Consider the following 21,634-nt stretch of genomic DNA (forward strand, 5'->3'; position numbering starts at 1 on the left):
GTGTTAGAGAAAGGAGTTTTGTGTTAATATGTGTCTGAGCAGGTATCTCAGTGTAATATACTTGAGGAGAGAGCTCTAGGATCAAGTGTTTCTGATCAGGAGTTAATAACTTGAAAAAGTAGCTTGGGTGAAAAATCTTCACCCAAGCCAGTTTGTAAAGGAAGTCTGTAATAGCTTGTTGTGAAGTAATCAGGAAAGATAAAACCACACAGGTTTACTGTGTTTCTAATTTTAGTAGAATGTTATGGGTATGTCCTATTTTTATATAAAAAAGTGACTAACTGGAAACCCACGTATTTATAAATGCTGGAAATATTTGAGAGAAGCTGATGGTATGACAATGTCATGAAAATATGCATAATAAATTCTGACAACTGGTAACTGGAAAACTGAGGATTGAGCAAACAAGTGAACCTTGTTTTTATTCCTTTCTAGATACTGGCTCTGGATCTGCAGTGAAAGTCTACCTTATTAGAGGTTGGTGACTTTTATTTTTTTCAGGTCTTGCATCCCATTTTAAAGTAATCTGAGAGGCTGAACCTTGGTACCTTTGACTGATCTATTGACAAGCTCTTTTGTTGAACGCTTTTGTAAGACTGGACACAAGGGGTCTGTGTAATATAAGCAAATGACAGTAATTCTTCAAATTGATTGTGGTTTGGGGTATTTATGTGACATTCCTCCTTGCATTTGTTTCATATACTGCTTCAGTTAAGTGTAACTTGCCAAACAAATGGTGTAGATCAGACTTAAGTTTTTAGTCAGCCTTAACTAACTTGTCTGACAAACAGCCCAAAAATCTTATTTTACTGTTTAATTCATTCTTATAGAGTCAAATATTTCTCTGGATCATTTGTCTATTTCCAAAGTACTAAGACATGACTTCTTGTATATATGACAGTGTGTGGAGTGTATGCTGGTTCATTAATATGTGTTGTATAGTATGACATGACTGTTCAATGCTAATGAAATGGTATACATTTTAGCAATTATTTCAGTTTTTGGACCTTGATTTATGATATACTTTCTGGAGAGAGCTAACTCATCTGTTAAGCTGTTTTTATTTATGTTTTATAAAACTGGTTTCTTCACTAACAAATATGTAAGTGCAGCTTATTAATAGTTATTTGTGATTCCAGTTGTCCGATCGGAATTCTGGAAGCTTGGCTATGCTTTTCTATTTGGATTATGAGTATGATATCATGCCTCACTGTATTAGTTCCCATCCTTACACAGCTGTGATTAGGCCTTTAGTACTATTCACATAAAAATGAAACTTCTTATCAGCCAGATCTGTTGGAGCCATTAGCGTTTCTCAAACTTGCAGCACATGCACACTACTGCAAGTAGATGTTACAGGGCTTCTGCCCTCTGTGCTTACAAGGACATCATTTTTTCTGTGGGACAGGTATTTGTGAGACAGGTCTTTCATTCCTGAAACCTGCTCCCTGTTTCAGATGAGATCCATGAAATTGTTCACACACTCCTTTTGTGTTTGAGAGTTTATTGCTCTTGTTGCATTGTTTCTCACACTCAATTTTCCAAGTATTTGTTATACTTTTCTTACCAATGAGCCCATAACTGCCATGGCACATGCTGTTGCTCTCTTATTCAAGAACTGTTTCTTTTTTTCCTGTATAAATGAGCTCATGATCCCAGGAGCAGCTGGATATACCTGATGCTTTTTGTCTTCATTCAAAATGGCCACAATCTCCTGCTGTTTCTAATTTATGTCATCAGTAAAGATGAATATTTTTTTTATTCTTTCCCTGAGAAAATGAAGAACAAAGATCCTTACAGAGGTGTGGAAGGTATAAGTGCAGGAGTGTGCACTTCCCTGCAGTGGGAGAGAGCATTGCTTAATCTCTGCTTGGAGAGGGCACCTGTCTGCAAGCTCATCAGGTAGTGCTGTGGATCTGTGCAGCTGTACTGAGATGCAGGTCAGGTGTAATGTAATTCAGTGCTTTTCCCCAGGGAAGGAAGCAGCTGGGAGTGAGCCACTGGTGTCCTGCACAGCTCTCTCCTGAGCTCCTGGAATGCAGAGAGGGAGCAGGTCATGTGCTAAGCTCTGATCACCATCTTCAGACAGTGCCTGTCATGTAAAATGACAGAGGCTGGGGGTAGGGCAGTGCAGCTGAAATGGAACACTGCGGCCTACCTATTGCTCTCTGACCTTATGGGATTAGCCAGTGTTTGTAGGATCTGCCAGTCATTCATGTTTTGTTCAGGTCTGGGAGGGATGTTGAGCTGCCACACAGGAGCACTCTCTGGCAGAACTCAGTACTGAGGCCAAGGCTGCAGGAAGGTGGCACGAAGTGCCTGTTGTGTCCCTCTCTTGGTGTCTGACTCAGAGATGTGGTTCTATGATAAGACTAAGCACGATGGCTCTCGTGTATTTGAAGAGAAGGTTGAGAGGCCAGTATATAATTCTTCAGGTATTCAACAGAAGTAATGCTGGTTTGTTAATTATTGCATAAGCTGTAGCATCTCATCTAGAAATCTCTTTGAGGTATGCTATGAGCTAATTAAATATCCAGGCATTCAACACTTTGATGCAGTGGAGTCTTTTCCTCATTACAATGCCTCTCAGCATGAAAGATTTGTCTAGTTATAACTGTTACTTCAGACTAAATACTTGTCAACAGTCTTGCTGAATTCCTTGTGGATATTTTTAATGACCAGAAACAGGTCCAATAAGGCTTTCCCTGAATATGCCTTCAAAGGCTAGATTCTGCTTATTATACATTAATTTCTAGAACCATGAATCTGCCTTTTATATTGGAGGCATTATTTTCAAATTATTGAAGTGTTATAAGATGCTCTTGGTAAAGGCCTAAGCGAAGTATAAAGGCCAATCTGTTTTCTACATAGTAGATTGTTGTTCAAGAGCTTGTGCCAGCCAGTACAGAGTGCAATCATTACTTTCAAGAGAGACTAATTACTCAACTGCCTTGGCTTCTGCTGCTCCACATTCTTATCCTTGTACTGAGTGGCCTGCTCCTCTTGTGGAGCAGACTGGCAGAAATGTAAATGTCTAGCTGTGTCTTCTTGATAAAAGATCTTCACCTGTGTGCCGTTTTGGATATGCACCAGTTTTCCCAACAATGCAGTTAATTGTGCTTTTGAGATTTGTGTTTAAAAGAAAACCAACAGATTGTTTTTTTTCAGTAGCAGTGTGCACAGCAGTATCTTACAAAAACTCCTGCAGATTTGCGGAAATTGAGTTATTGATTGATACACTGATACATTGCAACAAGCCAGGTAATTTATTGTACCATTTTTCTGTTGAGAAAACTTTGTTTAGGATTATAATTTACTCAGGTATTTGACACACTAGCGACTGTAAAAATATGAAGTATGTCCAGCTAAGATTGCCTGAATCAACTGTATTTGTTGAAATTTGTGTCTTTGACTATTTTTCTTGTGAACTAGGCAGGACTGTGTGCCTTCAACATTTAATTTTTTAAAAGTTTGTATTTACTACATGCATACTTAAATGTAGTTTCTGCAGTTTCTTAACATGCCTATTTTTCCACCCTGCTTGGGTTTAAAATGTGACTGGTATGTTACTGAAAGGCACCTCCTGAGTGCTACTGCCACTGGTAGCAAAATCCTTTGACTTTGGCAGTACAGTACGGAAGCACACATCTAGCTCTTGCAAAGCAGCGAGTACAATCATTATCAGACCAACAGCAAATGCTGAGTGTCAGGCATGAATACTTATACCTGGGGGTGTCCAGACAAGTCTTTGCTAGAGTGGATCACAAAATCCCATAGCCTTGGAGGAAACACAGTAACTTATGTAACAGAGATAGTATACAAGTTCCCAAAATAACCCACAAGCCCTTCATTTGCAGAAGAAAATAGTTTGCTCAGAAGAAGCTCTGTTTCTATAAATAACATAATTTGTTGTAGATTAGGAGCAGAATACTTGCAGATGCTCAAAACATCTCCTTTGTTCATATGTCAACACTGCTCTCCCTAGGCTGAGCTGGTGGGAGGAAGATTATCCAGATACTTGTCTAACCAACCTCTGGAATTTATGCTGGGGTCAAACACCACCTTCTATCCTTGAGGAAGGAAGCACCACCTCCTGTCCTTGAGGAAGGAAGCATCTGTGTCAGGCACTTCTTAGATTACGGGTATGGTGAAATCTATTTGAATCAAGGCGAAACATTAATGCCCTTTTATGTGCTGCCAGTTTTCACAAGTAAATAAAAAGTGATTCATATGGATGAAAATAGTGTGCCAAATGGCCTTGCAGGATTCTGACATATTTGATATGTGACTTTTCACTTTGTATCAAGAACAGTGTGTGTTTTTCATTGTTAAGAGACAAAGACTGCAAAATAGTGCTTACTGGACCGTCCAATAATTATGCAAAGCAGTTCTTACTTGTAGATTTTAAGACCCAAGAGCAATAGATAATTGCGGACTACAGAAACTTTCCTCGATACAGATATTAATTTGAAATGCATGTGGTTCCTTTTTAAAGATGTCTCTGTAAGATATTCCATTTGTTGATAGTTGCATTATTAAAAATGCTTAGTCACTAAAGCAAATGGAGAGATCACGGATTAATGTTAACATAACAGACTTTTAAACAATAGGCTGCCAAAACCACTGCAGATAGTATGAAATCTGTTCTTGTCTGCTGGTATTTGTGGAATATACAATTTCATCTTAGCTTTCTTTTGAATAACCCAATAGGTTAAAGTTCTTTAGGTCCTGCCTGATGCAAGTTTGACAACTGAGACTAAATAGAAACTTTTCACTTGGCCTTAAATGTTCTTTTAACGTGTTGATTCAAGGACTAAATGCAAAATACTAGTAATGACTTCACTAATATCATGTACTGTCCTAATTATACCAAATACAAAAGCAGAAATTGCTTATCCATTCTAAGAATGTTTACGTATTATATATTTTCTCCTGTTTATCACTTCAAGGATGATTTAAAGTGTACCTTCAGCTGGTTTCCAGGTCCTGGCTGTGTTTACTTGAGAGCCTTTTGAGATATAGCTCTCCATTTTAAAGATAAGATTTCATGCTTATTCTTCAAAATAATACCATTCTAAAATTGAAAGAAAATCGCAGAAGCATAGTCCTTTGTAACTGAGAGCTGGACAACAATCTGATTCTTACATGATTTATAAATGACTGAGTAGTGCATACCTGATTTTGCAGATGAGGTATAACAAATTGCTGACATCTGACCTGCTAATTCTGCATCATGGTAACTTAAACAGCAGTGCTCCTAATAGTTCCTTATCTCTTTTTAATGTCATCTGCATACACCTACGTGTCCATACACACAAACTAGAGAGGTTGAAATGGGATTGTTCTTTCCTAGATGATACCTGTTTTAGTCACTCCTATGGATACATTAGGATGGGATATTTGATTGCTGCCACAGAATAAGCTTCAGAGAATCTCAATCTTCTTTGAAATATTTGATTAATACAGAGTGTATCCTGGCTATTGTTTTAACCTTTGAAAGTTTCTCCAAAACTCATCAGCATCTCCCTTGAAATGCAGAGCATTGAAAATGCCAAAACAACATAAAGATTTAAGCAATTTCTTCTGCAAATTAGATTATTACTCACTGTGGTACTGCTGAAGTAACACAGAAAATATAGTAGTTGAAATAATGGTGTGAAGAGTTCAGCTTTTGGGTGTGCATCAGATGTGGAGAGGAGAGAGACCATCTGCTGTCTACTCTGTGCTGTTCTGGTGAGAAGAGCTGCGTGGGGAGCTGATGGGAAAGCAGTGAGTCTGTTTTGGCAGCAGCCAGGTGGGCTCTTCTCCCAGGAGATGAGCTATAGGGTAGAGTAGATAATGGATCAGAAAAGTGGCTTCCACAGCTGGAGGTGATACTGGTGTTGGGTGGATTGTCTGATGTTCTTGATAGACTTGAGTCTGCCATCACAGAGTCTGCATCACTGCAGAGTGCTTCTGGAGAGACAGTCGCATTTTTCATCTGAGTAGTGGCAAAGGAAATCTGCTTTGCCAAAAAAATACTGATAGAGGTGATCTGTGCAGAAACAAGAGGGGTGGTGGTCTGCAGGGACTTGTTCTTACAAGGGATAACTTTATTTTGAAAGTTGAGTTTGTTTCTAGAGCTCTGTCAAAAATAGGTATTCAAAGTATGAAATCGTGCAAGGTGATATATGTATGCTGCTGAGGTGTACAAACTTACCTAGATGGCCCAAGTGCTTCCTATCTTTATTTTTCTGGTGAGAATTTTTGTTTCCTTCTCTTCGTTTCCATTTTACCCCATTTTTCTTAGCTCAGTTTTCTATTTCTGTTACTGTGTCAATTCTTCTGGAATAATTGCTTCCAGTGAAATCCAGTCCTCAACTATCTGACATTAGAAAAGAGTTTTAGGCCACTAAACTCCCACCAGCTATTATTCTCTTCACTTTGTCTTGCCTAAAGAAGGCAAAGAAGACTGAAAGTAATGGTGTCTTTAACCCCATCTATCCCTCACAGATTCCTATTAGCCTGTTCATAACCATAGCAAAAAACTACCTAATGCAATAATCTGTGAGTAATTTTCTTCCATAAAAAATTACAGGTGTGGAGCACTGAAGGTGACAAATTCATCAGTTACCATCTCTCTACCAGGTCTGCCCAGGGATAAGCAAAAATGGCCCACACATTGCTTTATGGCCACAGACTTGATTGCATCTTGAAGATATTCCTTCTTCTGTTGAACATGAAAATATTCTTCTAAACTAAAATGTTCTTTTATAGCCACAACATGCACTGGAGTTAATAAAGAATTTAAATTAAACAGTAATAGAAACCAAGAACAATGGTCTATGTTTCATTTCATGGTGCATAAGGAAAGTCAGCCTTATTTCTGTTTGATTGATATTTTGAAGTTCAAACTGAGGTGAAAGCTGTGGCTCATGATTGAAGTCTCCCCCTTGCTTAAGCTGTTGAGCCCTTCTCACTGGTTTGGCTGCATGCATATCTTAGGTATGTTCCAGTTTGGGCTGTGTGGGTGTGCATTTTTGTGCCTGCAACATGACTCTACAAAATGCCCATTATTGGCTTTTGCAGTGAAATTCAGTTGAGCAATACTGAGCCAACTGGTCACATTCTTGTGTGGAGTAGTCCTGGAAGAATGAAATTTATGATGTTGATATTTCAGGCCTATTGTTTAGGAAGCTCAAGTATTAAATTAGGTGCTTCAGTAGACCACATGTGAGTTATTAGAGTACATTCCTGAGCTACATTAACTTGCTGTCAGTTACTTGCCTCCTGATAACCAATTCTTAGAAATTGTCTTGAAGATCATATTTAAGGTGGGAGATGCAACCTGTGCATTTCTCATCTCTCTTCCCCTTGTTTTATAGAAAATGAAAAACAGTACTTTTCAAAGTGAGTGATGTTTGTGCAGGCTGGGAATATGTCTGTGTAAATTTGGTGTTGGTTCTGCGAGCAGCATCTTTATCACAATCTCTGTTTTGACAGGAGGCTTTCATTTAGCTTTTTATAGTCATTTCATAAGAGGCATTTGCATGTAATAGCCAAACTGCATCTGGGAAATCATGACAGGAGCAATCAGACTGTGGATGTTTTTACAGGTGAAACAATTAGCTGGTTGCCAGCAACACTGCCTGGCTTCACAGAGTAGGGATGGGAAGAGGAACCTGGAAATTCCTCATGAGAAGTGCAGAAACCAGGAGGTGTCAGAGGGTTTTTTCAGAGGCTTTCTCTGAATGGAAACCACCTGAAGCAAACAAGGAGTGTTATTTGTCCAAAGTGCTCAAACCGACCTGGATTAGTTGTTTCACAGGGGTGTAACTAAGAAGAGAATGAACAGTCATGTAGGTTGTAAGAAGGAAATACTGAAGCAGCTCTGGGTCTTAAGGAGCAGAATTTCAGAGACTTGAGATTCTGGTGGAAGCCAGTCCACACTTGGACAGGCATGGAAAAGACAGCAGTAGAGTGGGCAAGATATTAATCCTCTTTGACCTTTACTTTCAATACAGAGTAAAACTAAAGCTTCTTTATATTCATTATAAAAATTAAGCAAGAAGTAGAAGCTGTGAAGACTCATGAGTGAGTAGCTAACAGAACAGCTCTTGGAACTGGCGCGTGAATTGCCCCAGCTCCTTGCTCTGCCTGGTTTAGGCACAGCCCTGGGGCTGTGGTACCAACCACTGTCACTATGTATTCCAGCTGCTCAGCCTCCGAGGTGTGCAAGGATCAGAGTATCTCATCACCCAGTTAGATTGGTTTCTATTTTGATGGGAACCTACAGCTTAAAAAAATAGAATACAATTCAAATACTTCACTTACTTCACATAAGGACATATATATATGAATTATAGTGTATGTCCAGAGTACATATAAAATAATAAACATTTTAGGATATACTTTTAATGTATATTTAATGATATTATGACAGTTATGTTACATAACTGAAATTTAATAAGCTGATGAAATTTCATAGAGCTTGTGCTGCCAGCACTGCTAATGTAATGGAACTTTAATTTGGTATAACATTTTAGTATCTCCTAAGGAAATAAGGTTTGTGCAACCATTTTCTGCCTGTCAGTCCTCTACATCATGTTTTGACCTGCTATACCAGCTCCTGCTAATAGGAGGGACATTTTCTGCAAGCCTTGAAAAGAATTAAGTTCTTGCAAGTTTCATGGTGTCCATGGCTCAGTAAAGAGGAAAAAACCCAAATCGCTGCCCTTCTGAGTGGAAAGCTGTTACATATTTCTTTGGCAGCAATCAGCATGTACGTACTCTGGGCTAAGCATAGCAGGTGGTGTCTCCTGCACAGAGGAGATGTCAGGAAGTACATGTGCTGGGAAAGAAACTGAAATTATTTTATTTAAGAAGCATGAGAGAAGTAGGACTTCAGTTTGTAGGAAATCTTGTTTCATTACGTCTGTTGACCGCAGAACAAATGATTACTTTTTTTTTAATTTCACTGTTCATGTTTCAGTTTTCAAGTAAGTAATTAGCTGAATTCACCAACATGCACCATAAGATGCCTCAGAGATGAGAACAAGTGGAAAATTGAGTCTATGTACATTTATGCTTAATGCAGCTAAAGCTATTTTGCTTTATATTTTATCTTTATAATTATTAGCTGTGAACTTTTTTTGGTGTTGTTCTCTGGCAGTAGTCTGAGATACAGCTCAGCTGTCTGAAGTACTGCTTCAGAAATACTTTTGTCTGGTCTTTCAACAAATTAATATTAGTTCTTGTTAAATGTCTCTCCAGAAGACCATTAAAAAACATAGACTTCTGTATGGAGTTGCAATTAATTTAAATACTTTACCAATGGTGTTATTTTGAGAGCTAGTAATTATTTATGTTCTCATTTTTGCTAGTATCAATATATTTACTTTTACTGTACTGTGACAAAAGGATTTGAGTCTTATGAATAATTTTTAAAAACAAAGCACAACATTAGTTCAGAAGTTTTACTTTTATAAAAGCTAGAATGGCCTTTGGCATCAAGCCAGAAGGAAGAGAAGGAAATCAACTAATGCACCTTACCCAGGCTAAGTGAAGAAAAAACCTTTAAGTGCTGTAAAGTTTGTTAAATTTGACAGCTAACTGACAGTCAGATGTAGATTCCCAGAGTGGGGAGATGCGACTACCACTGACCTGCCCTTGTCTGCCTTGAGTCACTAGTGTGCCAGACAGCTCATCAGAGAGCTTGTGGTAAGACAAGGGACACAGAAAAACTAGTATTGCACCTAGAGGAGATCGGCCTTAATAAGAATAGGAATGCTTTGAATGATATGTGCAGAAATAGTGCAAAGAAGGGGACCCAGGATCAAAACCAAAGGTAAATGATCTGTCAGCACAAAAGGCTTAAAAGCATCTGGAAAAGGTTAGACAATACCTTCAAAAATATGAATAGGTAGAAATTTTACAGAAATGTTTTGATGCACAGGTGAACTATTTTGCAAAATAATTGCTTAGGACAGCTCATTTTGCAGATGAGAAACTTCCAGTGAAGGTGTGATTGGAGAACTATTAAATCAACAGAAGTTGACCATCTGCATATTAGATCAACAGAAGCTGACCATCTTTTTTATCTGTATATAAAGTTCCACCTATTTTTTCAAATAGTATTAATAAAGTGACATAGTAATCAAATTATTTCAAGAGTATTTAAAAACTAGTAAAAGGAAACCTGTTTTGCTAAATTATGTATTGATGTTATCAAGACAGTATATTATCTCTAAAGAGGTTAACAAAATTCCAAAGAACAGCCAAAGATTATTGATAGTTCTGATAGGTGCTAAGAGAAATACATTTCTTTGTGTTTAAGGGCATAAGCTTAGAAAAGGTTAAGGACAAAGGCGTTCATTGAGGAAATGCAAACACTTTTCTCTTTAGGCTCCTAGTTGCTGTTCTTAGGATGTTGGAGTAGATCAAGCTAAACTTTGGATACATGCAGCATTTATGCCATCTATGGTATCCTCTGAAATCCTGATCTTGGGACATATGCATACTTCAACAGTTCTCACCTGTCAGACCTTTAATATAGAGGATCTCCTTAAATACAGCCTGGCTTCTTTCCAGCCTTGGTATGTTAGGAAAGTGATGCACCTCGAGAGGAGGGGGAGGAGAAAAGGCACCAAAGTGGTGTTATCATCTCAAATTAGGACATAGCTGGAGCATGGCATATAATGTCAACACACTCATAAAATAGGGAATATAGTTTTTTTTTGTATGAGGCATCCTAAGTAATGCCATGGTACATTCAAATGTTTAATATATTTGTGCCATCAGTGCAGATGTGGGAAGAACTGTTAGGTAAACTCATAGGGCAACAACCACATCAGGTACTGGGCTCTGCCTGTCCTGGGAACAGGTCACCTGCTGCTGCTTGCAGATAGCTGAGTACATGGCATACACATAAACTTCATAGTCTAGGCTGTCAGCCTGTTTTTCTTTGTGAAGCATTTATGTCAAGTCTGGGAGCTGTACAGAAGTGCATATAATTAGTGAAATGTCCTTCACTGGTGGTGTGGGGTTTTTTTTGCTTTACTTCCATTTGGTTTCTGGAGCCTCTAGGATTAACCTTCAGCCTGAATGAGTCAGGCAATCCACTTATGTTCCACTAGCAGTGCACTGTATTTTCAGCAACTCAAATATAATTTGTTTTAGTACAGTTAATTATATATGTAATCACATTTTCTGGTACTGAGCTATATTTAATAGAGTTGAAACATTATGCAACATGTAGACCTTAAAATGGCCTTTACATCTTCTCCTAGTTTCCTACCTCCTTGATATGATATCCTTTTGTTCTGGTTGGTTTTTATGCTCTGGGTAGGACTGAGGGAGGTGGTATGATTTGAAATTAAAGGTTCTAAGTATGTAATGTTTGAAACCCATCGATGTTACTTTAGGAACATCAATAATCTAAGTGTAAAGGTAGGTGTGAGGGCTAATTGAAGATGCGTGTTATATAGTGGGAAGTGGATGGATGGGAGATGGGTGTCTCCAAATGCTGGACACTGGGGTAGAACCTACTGGTCACTAGCTACTCAGGGAGAAGAGAGGTATGAACCTGCACTTAAAATTTGGTAGGCTACATTATAAAATTGTCTGGAATGTGGACAGAGCATTTGAAATGTGATTTTATGTGGAACTTGTCATTGTGTTTCATTCCAAATTATGCTAAATCAATTTAGGAGAAATCTCTGTCTAGCATAGGGCAAGAGCCAAGAGGTGTAGGCAGGGGTTTTACTATCCGATATTGCTGATGAATTCACTGGACTCTATACATAAAATTAAAGTTTAAATATATAACCAGAGAATACAACTGGTCTGAAATAAGAGCAAAAGAAAAAAGTAAAAGGAGAGCACGATCAAATGTTGTAGAATTAAAAAGGCAGCAAGTTGTTTGTTATTCTCAAAAACTCCTGACAATTTATTCAGGTTCTTCAGAATTCATTCTGCTGCAGCTAAATGCAGATGAAATTTTATTATAGAAATTCAGAGATACTCTTCCTTGACCACTACTGTTTTCCTGGTTGGTGGAAAAAAAATAAAAGGTCTGTGCTTCTGAAAAGTCTTGTCTAAATTTAAGGCTGAACACTATGACTAGTGTTTTGTAAACATTTAGTGTACTGAAGATCTTTGGTCAAAAAAGTATGTATTTCCATAGGGGACTCTGAAGAGGTGCACCGCTTCTTTTAAGCAGATGCATAGGTAGCTTTGGACAGTCTTAACATGCTGTGACAAGCTCACAGCCTTAGAGGCAGGCATTCTGCATCAAGTAAGATAAAAGGGGTTGGATCCCATCATAGAATCACAAAATGGTTTGTGGGGGGACTTTAAAGATCATGCAGTTCCAACTCCTCTTCCTTCAGCAGGGGTACTTTCCACTAGAGCAAATTACTCAGAGCCTCGTATAATCTGACACTGAACACTTCCAGGGATGGGATGTGTTTTCTCTGTCCAATTTCTCTGGGCAACCTGTGTCAGTGTCTCACACCCTCACAGTAAATTATTTCTTCCTAGTCTCCACTCTAAACCTATCCTCCTTCAATTAAAGACCATTCTCCCTTCTTCTGTCACTACATGCCCTTGTGAAAAGTCCCCTTGCTTTCTGGTAAGTACCTTTAGATGCTGGAAGGCACTATAAGGTCTCCCCAGTCTTCTCTTTTCCAGGCTTAACAGCCCCAACTCTTGCAGCCTGTCTTTGTAGGAGAGGGGCTCCAGCCCTGTAATCAATTTCATGGCCCACCTTTGGACTCCTTCCAACAGGTCCATGTCCTTTTTGTGCTGGGGACCCCATAAGTGGACACAGTGCTCCAGATGGGGTCTTAAGAGAGCAGAGTAGAGGGGTGGAATCACCTCATGTGGCCTATCATGCCTGTTTCTGATGCAGCCCAGGATATGTTTAACTTTCTGAGCTGCAGGTATGCATTACTGGGTTATATTGAGCTTTTTGTCCAAAAACATTCCTAAGTCTTTCTCCCCAGGGCCAGTCTTGATCTATTCTCCAGAAAGCTTGCAGTGGCTTGGCAGTTTGTTCATAACTACTGTGATCAGCTCCTACCCAGTCCACATGTCAACAAGATGTTAAATAAAATCTGTTCCAGTATTTCTTTTTTTTCTTCCATAAATTGCAACTCAACACCAGTTACCTACCCCAAGTCTTTGTTTCTGAAGGAGCTTTTGCAACTGCTTATTGGAGAATGTGAGTAAAGAAAAAAACATTTCAAAATCAGATGTGGAAGATCTCGTTCAGAGTTTGGCTTCAGGTCAGACACTTAAATCTTAAGTACCAGATATGGATCTTGTGATCCTCTGGCTCTCTGCTGTATGTTTGTTTTAAAAGTCCTTGGCTCCATAATGGATCTTTTTCTTCTAAATTAGTTTCTATATAAGTTCTTCATTTTACTTGCTAGCCTCCTAGCAAAAAGCAGCTCCTTGGAGAATGTATAATAATGGTGTAATATTGAGGAAAATTCTGGCAGGATTTCATGGACTACTTTTATAATGTTTCTACTTGATTTTCCCATTATCGGCTTAACAAAGCCAAGATTATCTTAAGCATGTCAGTCCTGTTTAAATCCAGTTGGTTATTTTTATTATGAAAGTCAACATTTTAAAGTGCTTTGCTGGATTGGGGCCCAGATGATTGTTACATCTTCCAAATTAAAGCTTCCTTGATCATCATAATAAGGGAATTATAGCAATAATTATTAATGAATAGTATTACTGTGTAAATTCCCCTGTGACTCTAACTGCATATAGGAATTAGAGCATTGATTCCAATAGTTTATAAATGTACCTTAGCAATCTTACTGCAATTTATTTACTTTCTTGCTTACTGATAATTATTTCTATTTCTGGTCAAAATGAATTCTTTGTGACTTGGAGGTGGACTGTTTGGATCACATGGGAGTAGATAATAAGTCTCAAATTCTCCCTGTTAAGGAAAGCAAGAAAGTCTAAGCAGTCTGAGTTGACTTTTAAAAGGTAAAACTCTTTCTTTAAATCTAGGAAGAAAAGCAGCAGAGAAGTTAGGAACCTTCAAATGAATCTTGGTTCTAGGTCTTTGTGTCAGTGACAAGGAGAATTTGAAAATAAAAATGACTTTACATAGTAACAAAACCAAGGCTGGGTCATTTTGACAAGCTGCTCCTACTTTTCAGTGAGCATTTCTCTACAGCTCATTGAGGTGAACAGAGAAGTGGTAGCACTAACACACTAGATTTTTCTTGCTGGTTTATGCATCATTGGTTCTTGACTCTCCATTGTGATAAACATGCAGGGTGGAGTCTTCACTGCAAGTGTGCATTGCTGTCAGTAGCAGTTTTGAATGCTGAAGCAGTTCAGGGCAGGTTCTCATTTTGCTGGCATGGAACAGTATTTAAGAGTCTTCTTTAACTTTTATTTTAATAAGCCTAGAATAATTGCAAGGAAACTTCTGGATGTCAGCAGCCAGGAGAGCTCATATTTTCCTCATCCAGTTGGATGATGGGAAGCTGCTGCTCTTTCTCCTAGCAGTAGATTCTGATAAAGTCCAAGGCTTGGGTGCCAAAGTTATGATCACAAGTCCTACACCTTGGCTTTCCATGCCAGCAGTGCTCCCAGTCTGGGGATGTTTGATGTCCAAGAGAAGCTTAATACTGTGGTGAAAGGCAAGCTGGAAAGGGCATAGAGAATGTGACTGCCTGGAGTCACATGTTAAGTTAATGTCATCTGTTGTAGTACCACACAGAGACAGAAGTGGGCAAGAAATTGAGAACCAGAAAAGCTGGAGATGCAACTAGGTTTTAGTTGGGCTTTTGTTTGGTGTGTGGCATTTTGTTGTTCAGGGTTTTTTTTCCTTAAAAATGGTTGGAGTCTTAATCTTTAAAGGAAAACCTAGAAAAGTGAGCTGGTTTGGTAAGAAGGGCAAAGGCAGTCAGAGAGCAGTGTTACAACTACTTGTACTGCCCTATGTCTAGATGTGTTTTTGAGGAATTATTTTATGATGAGCACTCTAGGTACTTGCCAGACACATTGCAGAACTACAGAGAGACTTGTAGGAGACACGTTTTTCTCTAGTTTCTCTGATGGGTTTGTTGTCTGGTCTTAATGTCATGACAACTAAAGTCTTGTATGTTTCCTTTTAAAGCCACAGAGGTGTTCATTGATATCTCAGCTTGTTTTTATGGAGATAGCAGATAAACATAACTAACATTTTGTGAGAAATATAACTAACATTTTGTGAGAAACATAACTAACATAATGAAACAAACATTTCCCACACTACAACAACCCTGCAGTCCTGTTGAAGTTTATAGAAACTGCCAGTAGCTCTAAGGCAAAATTGGAGCCTGTAGGTTAGAAAAAAATTTTTCAAGCCCTGGCCAAAGTTTGAATGTATGGTATTTAAATGCCACTAATTTGTGCTCCATGTTTTGGGCAGCACAGCAGCAATTTTGTTTTATATTAGGAAATAAGAGGAAGATACTGGTAAGAGACATCTATCAAATTGAGTGCTCCTATTACAAAAGATTACTAGCTTTTTAAGATGTGATAACATATCAGTAGTATGGTAAGATCAAAACTGAATTCTTTAGAGGATTCCTGTCCTTCATTGTCAGGTTATCTTAGAATATTCCTCAATCTGATAGGAACAAAATCTTTTCTGTCAGAAAATGCACTGAAAACAAGGGGAAGAGGTGTAATATGGCCAATATCACTTTTAAGTTCAAGACTAACTTAATTTGCTCTTTAGAGGTCAGCGAATATATTTATATTTAATTCTCTAATGGATAAATTCTGTTATTTACTTTAAAAGTTGTATGCCTACAGTTGTTTTATTTTGGATCATACTCATGCTTGAAAGAAATGAATAATTTCTGTGAGAAATTGGGTGAAACTTCAGTATAATGAAACTTCTCAGAACAGGTGGGCTGTATCAGTGACATTTAACTAAATCTTAAGTGCCAGATGGTATATTTGCAATTTATTTCAGGATTTGGACATAGATTCATTGTTTGTCAGTACCCATATACTGCTGTTATAAATAAAAGCTTTATATACAGAATGGAGTCCACCACTTTCTGTAAATCCTAAAAATTACAGGTCCCAAGTACTCAAGCTAACACAAAAGGATAGTATCTTTTGATATTCTTCAGAAATTAGTTTTCATGTAGGGTAGCTAGAAGACAGGCATATTTGAACTTTTTATTTATGTTGCTACTTTCCTTCATGAACCATTATGGTGGGTTACATTACATGTCCATTAAGCTGTTCACTGCAGTTTCCTTTCCTTTGAAAAGTGCTTTGAAATGTGCATTTTTCTTCCAAAAATACAGTCTCTGTATGCCTGTTTATATGGTAAGTGAAAAATAACTAAAAAATTAACAGGCAACTTATGTCAACTCAGAGGCCCGAATAGTTACATTTCAATTATTCATCTCACTAGTCAGATGGGGAACTAAAAGATGGACAACTACAAAAAGGCAGTAATTTAACTGTTTTTGTTTGGTTTTTTGTTTTTTGTGGGGTTTTTTTGTTTTGTTTTTTTTGGTGTTTTTTTTTTGGGGGGGTGCAGGTGGGAGGTTGACTGCTTTTTAACTTCTGCATCTCATAAGGTATGGTTTTTAGTCTTATATGGTGATTCAACTCCTATGGAACATTTCCTGTATTTGTCAAGGAGCTGCTGTTAGTTTTTGCAGACCTCAGTAATTGAAAGAACATTTGGAAAATTTTCTTTAATTAATCTTCATAGGACCATCCACACTTCAATGCAGATGTGTGTCTCTGCAAACAACAGGAGAATGTTGCAGTTCTTCAGCCATCCCATCACTGGCCATATAAATAAAAATGTTTGGTCTTGGAACTATATCAGTAAAAAACACTGGCCAATGACTAGAAATACTTATTTTGCATTAAATTGCCTTTTTTTTTTAATCTCTGCAATATTTAGCTTATGTGTGGATTAAAAAAATTGGTGAACATTCAAATGTGCACATGGGAGACCTCCCTTGAGTGTTTCACTTCCTCACCCTGAGGTAAACAAGGGTGTTCTCCCAAGGCATCCCGGCCCTCTTTTCCTCATGGCTGTCTCCCACATGCGTACAAAAGATATCTTTCTGATACTGTCATGATTTCTCATTTTGATGTTTGCTGCTAAAATCAGGTAAACTGCAATGCTACAGTCATTAGTCTAAAAAGTGTATTTCTTTCAGAAATAGGCCACACCAATTCAAAACTATCCTGTATTTGTTTTTTTGCGTACTTACTGTTTACTCATTCAAAACCAATATTCCCACAGTATCCCATGGTAGCATTTCACTTTGGGACTAGAAATTGAGCTCATACTTCCTCAAAGAAGGAATTCCCAACTGGGCATTTGGTTTTAGTAGCATTGCTTTAGCTTCTTCTAAAACAAGCAAAAGAGCTTGCGTACCCTGTGTAGTGGTTGTGACCCCTTATGTTTTGTAGTTCATATCATATGTGCTTCTCACAAAGTGCTGTCTACTATTCTTTTGTTTGTTCAGACAAAGTTTTAGACATTAGTCGCTTCATTCAGATTTCAGCATCACCCTATGGAAATAGCCTATTCTGTATGTGCTGGTGAAATCAGCTTTATGTTGGGGAGAAAAAAAACCTCATGTAAGACCCCAAAAAGTTTATGCAGTATGGGGAAGAGGAAGTAACAAGTCATGTAAACTGGTTGCATTGATATAGGTTAGAAAATAAGGCTTAAAGGAAAGAAAGTTTCTCATTCCCATTTTTAAAATAGAATTTATAATCCTGATCTGGCTTAATTTTGTGTTTTCCCCCAAAGGTGAAAATTTACATATTTAATTGATTTTCCACTAAATTGTCACTGATAACAAAGTTTTCTGCCTCTATTAATTGCTAGGCTCTTCCTCCTGCAATCTGTGATGCATATTTAGAACTTCTCATTTCATATTGTCTCTTCATTTGCAGTTAGCAATTTCTCACAGTGTGTTTTTAAGGTGGAAGATTAAAAACACGATTGTTCCTGGATTTGGGAATGTATATTATTGCAGGGGAAGATCCTTCCTAGGAGAGCCAAAATGTCTGATTCAGTTTTTATTTGGAAAAGCACAGTTGTTCCCAAGCAGAAAATAACTTTTTTTCTCTATTTGTGTTTTTATGTTTATTTTCTCTCTGGTCAGACAGTGCTAATGCTGTGTGTTGTGTGATGGAACTGTTGATTCAGAGAACCATGAACAAATATAGATGAGAAAGTCAAAAGCCATGCTCTAGCAAAGAGGAGAAAGGTGGTGAATAGCAGAGGATGATTGTCACTGACAATACAGGCTGTTGGTAGCACAGAGGTGGGAGGCTTTCTGCTTATTTTGTGTCACTTTTTGCTTTTTTACTGGCAAGCTACTGATCTAGATTGACCTGCATTTGAAAACACTTAGTGGTACTGAGAAGTATGTTTGACATGAGGATAAAGATTAAGTACTGGCCTCCCACTTCAGTTTTCCTGTGATTTTTATGCACCCAAATGCTATCTCATGTTAGGAATTAGGAATCACAGTGACATTTTTTCATTCAAAAGTGTAGTATGATATTCAAAATTAGTAAAGACCAGAATAAAATGAAGCAAGCAAATAAACTATTTCTAGTTGCTTGTTGTAGGAAATGGCAGGCTTATTTCCTCCATCATTGCAATGGCAAGGACAGCAGTCCACTCTGAAAAGTAGCTATGTAACATGCTTTTTCTGAGTTTGCAGACTGAGTAGAAAACGGATAAAAATCCAAATGTGCGGATTACAAAGTGAGCAGGAGTAAATGCCTTCTGACTATTGTGTACTTTATCATGAGTATTCATTTGCAGAGAGAATATAAGTTGGTATTTTTGTGGTTTGGCATCTGAAACACTTTTTCAGGGCATCAGATTCCTGTGGCCACAAGGTCTCTGAATTGGGAGCGTGCTGTTCCCCAGACTTCTGGAGTTGGCAGAGTGTGTTAGCAGACAGAGGCGGAGTCATGATTTCAGTCTCGCCCTTCTGACACGAGCTGTGCTCTGGGGAGCACCTCAGGCCTGTCCTGTTGCAATGGTCTTCTCCAGTGATCCAGATCCACGGCTGCCCTGGCTGCCATCAGCCCAGCCCTAATCTGCTTGTTCAGGGGCCGTGGACTTGTGCCTTTGAGGCAAGGGTTGCCTGTGGCCCCTGGCTACCCATGCCCTGCCCTCATCCAGTAGCCCCCTCCCACCCAGCTCGAGCAAGATGTTTGGATACAGCAGTTTGTCTCTTGTTTGTATGGTAAAAGGCTTGTCATTAAAGCATTTCAGTCAGCTGGAAACATTCACTGGCTTGAGCTTCATGCTTAAAAAGAGCTGGCAGCCCTGAACTTGTTGCTATGCTCTGCACAGGCAGTGGCCCTGAATTTCTGCTCACAGTAATGGATACTTGGATTTTTCTGCTTTTCAGCAAAACACGTAATTCAGTTGATGCCTGTGGTGCACCCTGAATTTTTGTAGGTCTTTGGATGCGGATATGGGAAGGAGTCTGGCTTTAATGTCAGGCAGCGCAACACTGAATTGCTGCTGGGTCAATCATAGGCTTGCTTTGTCTATCCTGTGATGTAAGTTGTTACTGTGATGACCAGTAAAGCAAATGAAGGGAGTTCTTAACTAATGATGGATAGAACAATCAATCCAGAGGTCAGGAACATCATAGAGGAAGCATGCACAGTAGAGTGCAAAACCAGCAGTATCAAAGATACAGGAAAAAATATTATCAAACAGATTGTTTTCTAAGCTCAAAACATATGAAGAGGTTCAGTTGCTTTAAGGATTGGCCAGTTGGCCCAAGGACAAGGATGTGACCAAAAAAACATGTGAAGAGAAGATGTACAGAAGAGAATTTTCCCATCAGCATTACAGACAGTCTGTGGAAGCATATGCTGCGGCAAGTCATGCTGCACTTGATGCTAGCTTTGGATCAGCAGTGATTTGAAGTAAATCGCTCTGTAAACGTTCTAAACCTTTTGGAGGGAAGTTTTGTGTGTTATCTTGGATACAACCTTTGTTGCTGTTTGAGTGCAATGGCCTAGGAGAACATGAAAGTAGTACTTTCTACAGCTCTGTATCTGTAACTGGCTGTTGGAGCTCTTGGGACATTTGGAGTGGCATTTTTCTCAGTATATATGGAATCTTTTACACTTGAAATATGGCTGATACATATAATAGTCTGTTGTACCAATAACTATGGTTGCTATGCTTTATTTTATTCTGATTTTGTTTTATAATATAACTATAAATAAATAGTATGACTTTTTAAGCCTGTGCTATATTACGGAATACAGTATAGTATGTGTAGTAGGGATGATCATATTGGCATGCAATTTATGTAATTGTATTAAATGTCATAATTGTTTTTGAATGATGCTTAAAGAAAGCATTTTCATATAATTAGTGTCGTTGAAGTCTTGGAACACTGACTTAAACAGTAAAGCAGAACAAGGAGCGTTTGGTTGTGGTACATGTTTAGGTATTGGTGGCAATGCGGTCCACAGAAGATCAAAGTCACATTTTCAGCTTAAATGACTGAACTGGCTTGATTTTGTTCAGCCTCATATGACTTCTCTGTAGGAATTGGGGGCCAGCTCAAATTTTATGCCTGACTCCATAGGTTCTGAGATAGTTCTGCTTAAATTCCTATTGTTCTGTGACTTCTGGTACTTTCCATTATTGTAGTGCTGAAAAGTCAGAGTCATTAAACAGAGATCCTTTTGAACAAACACATCTGTCCCTCTCCCAGTAAGAATTACTCATAGTAGTTATGAGTGGAAGTATAACATAAAAGGCAAAGACAGATGGGGAATTGCAAAGAAACAGTGAAAGAAAATCATCCATTGAGGATAGTGGTCTCAGCTTTCCAGAGCAGCCTACATGCTGTCAATTTAATTTTCAATTACCATATCAAACAAGATTTACGAAAGGATTTGAAGGAGGGCAATCCAGTAACTTTGCAGGTGTTGCAGAGTTCTTCCAAAGTGTCAAGTGTAGTGGGGGAAAGCCAAGAATTCAACTGTGCTTCAAGAAGCACAAGTTCACTGAGAATTTAACAAGGACATAATGAAAAATAACTTGCAGACTAATTGTAAGTTGGCTGTTCAGTACCAAGTGAGAATAATAATGAGAGTAGTCCATGGAACCAATGTGAACTTGCTTTTATTTGACATACCAAAGAAAGAAGTGGAGGCAAGGAGAGAAATCGCATACTTGGAACAGGAGTGGTCTCATAAGGTGCTGTCATTATCCAGGCCAGAGGACAGTATTTTGGATTAATTTGTTTCTGAAATGATGAGAATCTGGACAAGGGTATTAATTAAGTCCATGTTAAAAGATTTTACATGAGCAATAATATGCAGAAAGATTTTGCAAGTCTGAATTTAATGATCTAAGGATGATTTGGGTTAGGGATAACATTCAGGCTGTACACAGTGATTCAGAAAGAATGTGGCAGAATAAGTTTGTGGGGGTGGGTAATAAAAACCCTATTTTGTCTGTGAGGAGCCTAAGCTGATGCCTGAATTTACAGTATCAGAAATACTGTCTGAGGTACCAATTTAAAAAGAATGAGGTAGTATTGAAGTAGAGGTACAGCATCTAAAGATGAGATAGACACAGTTTCAA

General features: G+C 38.3%; 1 protein-coding gene across 1 annotated transcript in view; it reads left to right on the top strand.

The window, feature by feature from the left end:
* Positions 1 to 435: 435 nt before the first annotated feature.
* Positions 436 to 21,634, top strand: part of CNTN1 (contactin 1) — a 153,247-nt gene continuing 132,048 nt past the window's right edge. Inside the window, exon 1 of the mRNA XM_039726944.1 lies at positions 436 to 477. The gene's annotated coding sequence lies outside the window, so the exon portion shown is untranslated. The remainder of the gene's footprint in view (positions 478 to 21,634) is intronic.

This window comes from Passer montanus, unplaced genomic scaffold (assembly GCF_014805655.1).
Source record: "Passer montanus isolate IOZ18808 unplaced genomic scaffold, ASM1480565v1 scaffold6, whole genome shotgun sequence".
In the NCBI taxonomy this organism is placed as follows: domain Eukaryota; kingdom Metazoa; phylum Chordata; class Aves; order Passeriformes; family Passeridae; genus Passer; species Passer montanus.